This window comes from Myotis lucifugus, unplaced genomic scaffold (assembly GCF_000147115.1).
Source record: "Myotis lucifugus unplaced genomic scaffold, Myoluc2.0 scaffold_262, whole genome shotgun sequence".
In the NCBI taxonomy this organism is placed as follows: Eukaryota; Metazoa; Chordata; class Mammalia; order Chiroptera; family Vespertilionidae; genus Myotis; species Myotis lucifugus.
Genome location: NW_005871310.1, coordinates 1,638,595 through 1,644,594, shown reverse-complemented (window position 1 = coordinate 1,644,594; position 6,000 = coordinate 1,638,595). Strand labels below are relative to the sequence as shown.

The 6,000-nt window shown below is 42.0% G+C and overlaps 1 protein-coding gene across 4 annotated transcripts in view; it reads left to right on the top strand.

Annotated features, from left to right (window-relative positions):
• Positions 1–6,000, top strand: part of GEMIN4 (gem nuclear organelle associated protein 4) — a 35,246-nt gene that overhangs the window by 24,678 nt on the left and 4,568 nt on the right. For 2 of the 4 annotated variants that reach the window (XR_002831742.1, XR_002831741.1), the window contains exon 2: positions 451–1,124. The gene's annotated coding sequence lies outside the window, so the exon portion shown is untranslated. Of the gene's footprint in view, positions 1–116; positions 345–450; positions 1,125–6,000 lie in introns of those variants that run through there. The other 2 variants (XR_001350317.2, XR_002831740.1) reach the window with 2 other exon arrangements.

Below are 6,000 nucleotides of genomic sequence, written 5' to 3'. Positions count from 1 at the left end.
GGGCGGCCCGGTGGGCTCCGAGCGCGCTGATGCTGCGCCGGGACCCGCCGCGCGCCGGGGGCCGCCGCTCTCTGGCGGCCCAGGCAATGATGGGGAGGGCAGAGGCTCTGGGGGCTGCAGTTCAGTCGCCACGGAAGCTTTCCTCCTCCCTCCGGAACCAGCCCGACAGACGAAGTGCCCCGCATCTGCCACCGCCCTCCTCTCCCGCCCAGCTCCAGGCGAAGGGGGCGGGCTGCCAGTGGGGGGCCGAGAAAGCCAGGTAGGAGGATGTACTCCGTGGAGAGCTCCTACCATCAGGTGGACGAGCCCTCCCGGCAGGAGCAGTGCCCCGTTGGAGCAGAGCGGTGGGCGTCCCTCCTTGAGGAAAGGAAGGAAAGGGTGGGTGAGCTTGTGGCTATACGCTTATCTGTGGCCTGGCTTATCAACTCCGGTGCATCTTGTTCCAAACAGGAGTCTGAAGGAAATGGCCTTTCTGCCAAAGAAGGCTTTTCCGTGCCCTGCCAACTGCTGCCATTTCTCCAGAGGGGATCGCGCCGAACATTAAATCCTGCCACGGAACCAGCAGTTCCTCTTGCGAGGTGCACATGGAGGTGGAATATCACGTCTGTAGACTTTCTGTGGTCCTGCCTCTTGGCTTTGGGTCAAGGTACTGCCCAGTCTTGGTGACTGTTTTGTTGTTGACAACGGCTCTTAGTTAAAAGTTCCGGGCCTGGTGCCCTAAATTTGAGTGGATTGGAATCTGATTCACTCGCACTCAGCACCAATTACATGGGCCAATACAGTGACTTCAGTATGACTGGCTTCTCTCCCTCTTGGGGCTTACCAAAGTTTTACTCTCCTTTGGTCTGTATCTTTCTCAGCTAATGTGGGAAGAACACCGTTCATTTATGTCTACTGCAATGGATAAGTACTATAGGTCTCTTCATGCAAAAGGCTGGAAAAAGCCCCATAAGAGGACTCTGTCTGGAACAACACCTCTCAGCCTCTCTAGGCCACTGTTGCCTCATTTGTGAAACAAAGAGGGTGAATGACAAGCTCTTTAAGGCTCTTCCAGCTCTAAAATCAAAAGATTATATGAGGCAAGATTATATGAGATTATAAAGTAAAAGATGATTTCTGTTCAATATCAGTTAAATTTCTATAACATGGTAGTTACTGGTGTAGAAACAGATATAAACACAGCTTTTTAACTCTTCCAGTATGTTGTTCAGATGAGGGATTTAGCCAATACTTAGTAAGCAGAAAGTCCAAAGAAAAGTGTGACATTTCTTTCACTTAGGGCAACATCTCTAACTCCCAAATTCCCTGCTAACACACTTGGTGAGATCAGAAAGACACTTCAGTTTGGTAGCAAGGTATCTGGCCAATACAAAGCTTTCTGGATTTTCACATGTGCATGTGGACAAAGGACAGCTGTAAACTTTCCATTCTCTCCAGAAGATCTAATCCTTGTGCATTCCACTTTTTTAAAAAAATCTTTATTGTCAACGTATCACCTCTGGCCGGTTATTTCGCCCATTGACTTCTCCTAGGCCGGCCTCAACAACCTCCACCAGAGCGCCAGGGTGCATTCCCTTTGTATTCCTTACCCATTTATCCCGGTCACTCCTGCTTTTCCAGAGCAAGTGGTTACAAGTCCTCCCTGCCTTCTCTCCGTAATGGGATCAGGCAACATGTACCAAGGATGCTAACACTTTTAAGTGGCAGGACCAATTATCCCCTCTGTAAGAAGTTGTTTGTACAGCTCTTAAGGAGTCTATAAAATGAAAACAAACAGATGTTTCACATAGAGAAGATAGCAAGTGAAATGCGTTTCTAACACCATGCTCATGAAGTCACCAGAATGTCTAGATTGAATCACCAGAAGGCCAACAAGCATAAACATGAGTCTTGACTTTTCAAGGGATCAGACCGCTGTGGGCAAATGATAAAGCCAAATAAACAGCACTGCAAACTTCTACTCACCCTTCAAAAGGTCTCTACTCATCTCCCCTTCTACTCATCTTGAGTCAAATGCTTCCTCTTCCTCCTCCTCCAAGATTTCTATTTACCTGTCTCTCCAGGCAGATTTATAAGTTCATTTTCTAACCTGCCTGTGGTGTTTTCAGTTGAGTAGTGAGCATGGTTTTTTTTTTTATTTGTATGTATGTTTCTTCACCAAACTGTTATCTCTTTGAAACAGGACCGTGTATTTTCATTTTGTTTCCCAAGTTAGGCCTGGTACATTGCAAGTGCTCAACAAATGTTTGATACCTTTTAAAGCTAATGTTTATTGAGTATTTACTATGTGCCAGGCACTATAGTAAACATTTTGCATGTATCATCTCAGTGGGTCCTCATGAAAAAATATATTATCCTCACTGTGTATGTATGACCCAGAGTAATTAACATATTGTCCAATGTCCCACTGCTGGTGGCAGAGTTGGGATTTGAATTCAGTTCTTTCTGCCTTCAAGGTCAATGTGATTAATGATTATAATGCCTTCAAACTTGATAAGAAAGGAAAGAATAATACTGTTTCACAATGTAGTTTCTGATTAGTAAGCACTGTTTCTAATTATTTACTCACAAATATAAATATATACAGTGAAGTTTATGGGCTCTGATGCTGCTGTTATTAGCACCACTTTATACCTATATATACCTTTATAATTTTCATATATTATCCCACTTGGTTCTCAAAATAACTCAGTGAGGTAGGCGAACATATTATTTTCACTTTATAGATTTAGAAACTTAGGTGCAGAATGATAAACTGACTTACAACTTGTTCTTAGGACTGAAAATGTGGCCAGGAGGAAATTAATGGCCCTTCTCTTTTTGTTCTCCTGCACTTTGCACTCTGTAAAACACCTTATCAATATGGCTTTGCACTGACTGATATCTGTATATGTGTTTCCCCTTCAGACTGTGTACCTCTAATGGTCAGGTAGGGACTGTTGGTCCAGGAGGCAGCCATGGCGTACAGCACTGGGGTTAGGATCAGAGGACCTGAGTTCCAGTCCTGGCTCTGCTACACATAAGCTGTGTGACATGGGGAGAACGACTTAACCTCCTGTAAAATGGGGGGGGGGGGTCGTCTACCTACCTTACAGGGTGGCTGTGAGGATTAGATGGGATGTTTTCAAAAATACATGTTAACTGTGTGTTGAGCACAGGCAAGGGATTATTTGTGTTTATCTTGGTATCACTGCAACACAGTTCTTGCTGCTAAGCTTCTCAAACACCCATTAGATTGAAGGTGCCCTGGGCCTGGCCTTAGCCAGCCGCAGCTTCCCCAGTTTTGTCCTGGACTATTTGCAAAGGCAAACTAAGTCTAAGAAGCACAGTCACACCCCGGGCACATGGCTTCTACAAACAGTGACCACAGCTGCACGCCACAGGGAAGTCTTTGCTTATGTACACAATGATAACGACCCCTGTCAATAAAAAGCATAATTTACACAAAGAATTGATTGTATAGTACTTGCCTTTGTGTTATTGCTTTCGATTTTTTTTAAAGCACTTTCACATACACATTTCTTTCCTATAAATACAAAGTTTTGCTTGTTTGCTGATAGTCACACCTAATTAGAAGTAGTGAGTTCTAAACTCAAGTTTAAAAAAATATGCAAAGACATATTGAACCATTAAAGAAATTACCTTTGAAATGAGTTAGAACCAGCAAATGGAGTGCAAAGTCAGCTGCCATCCTGAATTATCCGATCAATCATTTTTAGTATCTTCATGTTTCATAAGTAATTCCATAAAAGGCTTATTTTGCTTACTTAACTCAGTGATTGTATTTTTAGTTTTGTGATCATAAAAGCAATATGTTAGCCCTGGCCAGTGTGGCTCAGTCGGTTGGAGCGTTGTCCCATGCAGTGGAAGGTCGTGGGTTCGATCCGGTCAGGAGTGAGAATGGGAGGCAGCCAACTGATGTTTCTTTCTCACATCGATGTTTCTCTCCCTCTGCCTTCCTCTCTAAAATCAATAATAAAAACACACACATATCCTTGGGTGAGGATTAAAAACAAAAGTAATATGTTAAAAAGTAAAACATGCCCACTATGGAAAATAATAATCACAACTGATACCATCACTGAGAGATACTGTTCTCAGATATTAGCATTTTGGTAGAATTCTTCCCCCAGTTTTCTTTGTATGAATTTATGATACAGTTGATTGAAATTATGCTTTAAATTAATTTTGAACATTAATATTTCACTTATAATCATTTTTAATTTATTAAAATTTTCAGAAACCTAATTTTTGCAAAGTAATTTGATATTTGAATGAGTTAGATTGTCTTTCAAAGTAGGTTATAACTTAAGAAAGGAATTCTAAACATTTTAAAATTTTTTATTAATTTTTTTAGAGCGAGAAAGAGAAACATTGATTTGTTGTTCCACTTATTTATGCATTCATTGGTTGCTTCTTGTACATGCCCTGACTAGAGATCGAACCCACAATCTTGGTGTTTCTGGTTGATGCTAACCAACTGAACTACTGGGCCAGGGCTTAAGAAAGAAAATCTTAACTTGGGGAGAGTAGGTTTGTTCTGGAAACTTTACCTTAAAAACATTAACATTCCAGCCTGGTTGGTGTGGCTCAGTGTTGAGTATCGACCTGTGAGCCTGGAGATAAGGGTTCGATTCCCCATCAGGGCACATGCCCAGGTTGTGGGCTTGATCCCCAGTAGAGGGTGTGCAGGAGGCAGCTGATCAATGATTCTCATAATTGATGTTTATATCTCTCCCTCTCCCTTCCTCTCTCTGAAATAAAATAAAAACATATTAAAAAATCACAAAAAAACATGAAGATTGCTATCCTATTAGCACTCAGTTTCTACCTTTACAGTGGGCATCATAATATCTATAGAAACCCAAGCTCCTATTTAAGTATCTAGGCTTTTTTTCTTTTTAAAGGTTGAGCTCTATTAACCTATTTAGTAAACTACAATTATGTAGGTGCTTGGTAGTTGTTAAGTAATGAATGAAGGAAAAACCATTCTTTGTGAAGAGGCTTTTACCATGCACAGACAATTTCAACCAGTTAATTAGTTCTCAGCAAGATTGTAGGTGAAAACCTAAATGGCCAGAAACTAAAAAAATGCAGAGAAAGCAGATTAGTGACAAGGGCTCAAATGTCTTCTTTGGGAAGGAATCTTCATTTTATATGCCACCAGGAACCTCAGCCCCAAGCATACCAGCCATGCTTAGGTGGCAGCTGAGTGTCACCACTGTTCTGTGAGTGACTGACCTCACGAACTAGTAATGGTCAGTCTAAAGGCTGAATGAACTGTTGAGTTAAGAGCCAGACTGATTGCCCTGCAGGTAGAGCAGATTCCCACGTTGCCAGGTAACTTGGTGGAGCTGCCTAGCACAGGTCTCAGAAGGATTTACGAGGTTTTAAATAATATTAGTGCAAGGTGAAGTACAGGGAGCACTTGCTAGTTAACACTCCGGTGTGGGGTGAATTTCCCGCCAAAATATAAGATGGCTCTGTCTTTTGGTTTTGTTCCATCCACCAAAAGGGTGGATTACAAACAAATATTTGGTAATACGCAGTTACAATTGGCCCGGGTTTACACGTTTCCCGCACTCCACCACAAATCTATATGAACCGAGTTAAAGACGGCTCCCGCGGAGTACGCGCAATTCACGCGAGCCGACTTAACTCGTTTCCCCCACTCCAAGTGTTAAAATTCTGCCACTTTATTTCTTTAGTGTATCATAAGTCCATTGTTTTCTATGCAGTATCTCTGGCTTGATTGGTTTGTTTTTATGTTTTTTTCTATTTAGATGTTAAGTACTATGTTCACTCAATCTGCTGCTGTTTAACACTCTACTATTGGGGTCCTGGCCAATGTAACAGCACATACACAAACCTTCAAGAAAGTTTTTAACACTGGGAAGGAAGAGAAAGAACTATCACTATTTTAAAACAATATGTAATCCTATCTAATAAAAGAGCAATATGCAAATTGACCATCACTCCAACACACAAAGATGGTCGGCG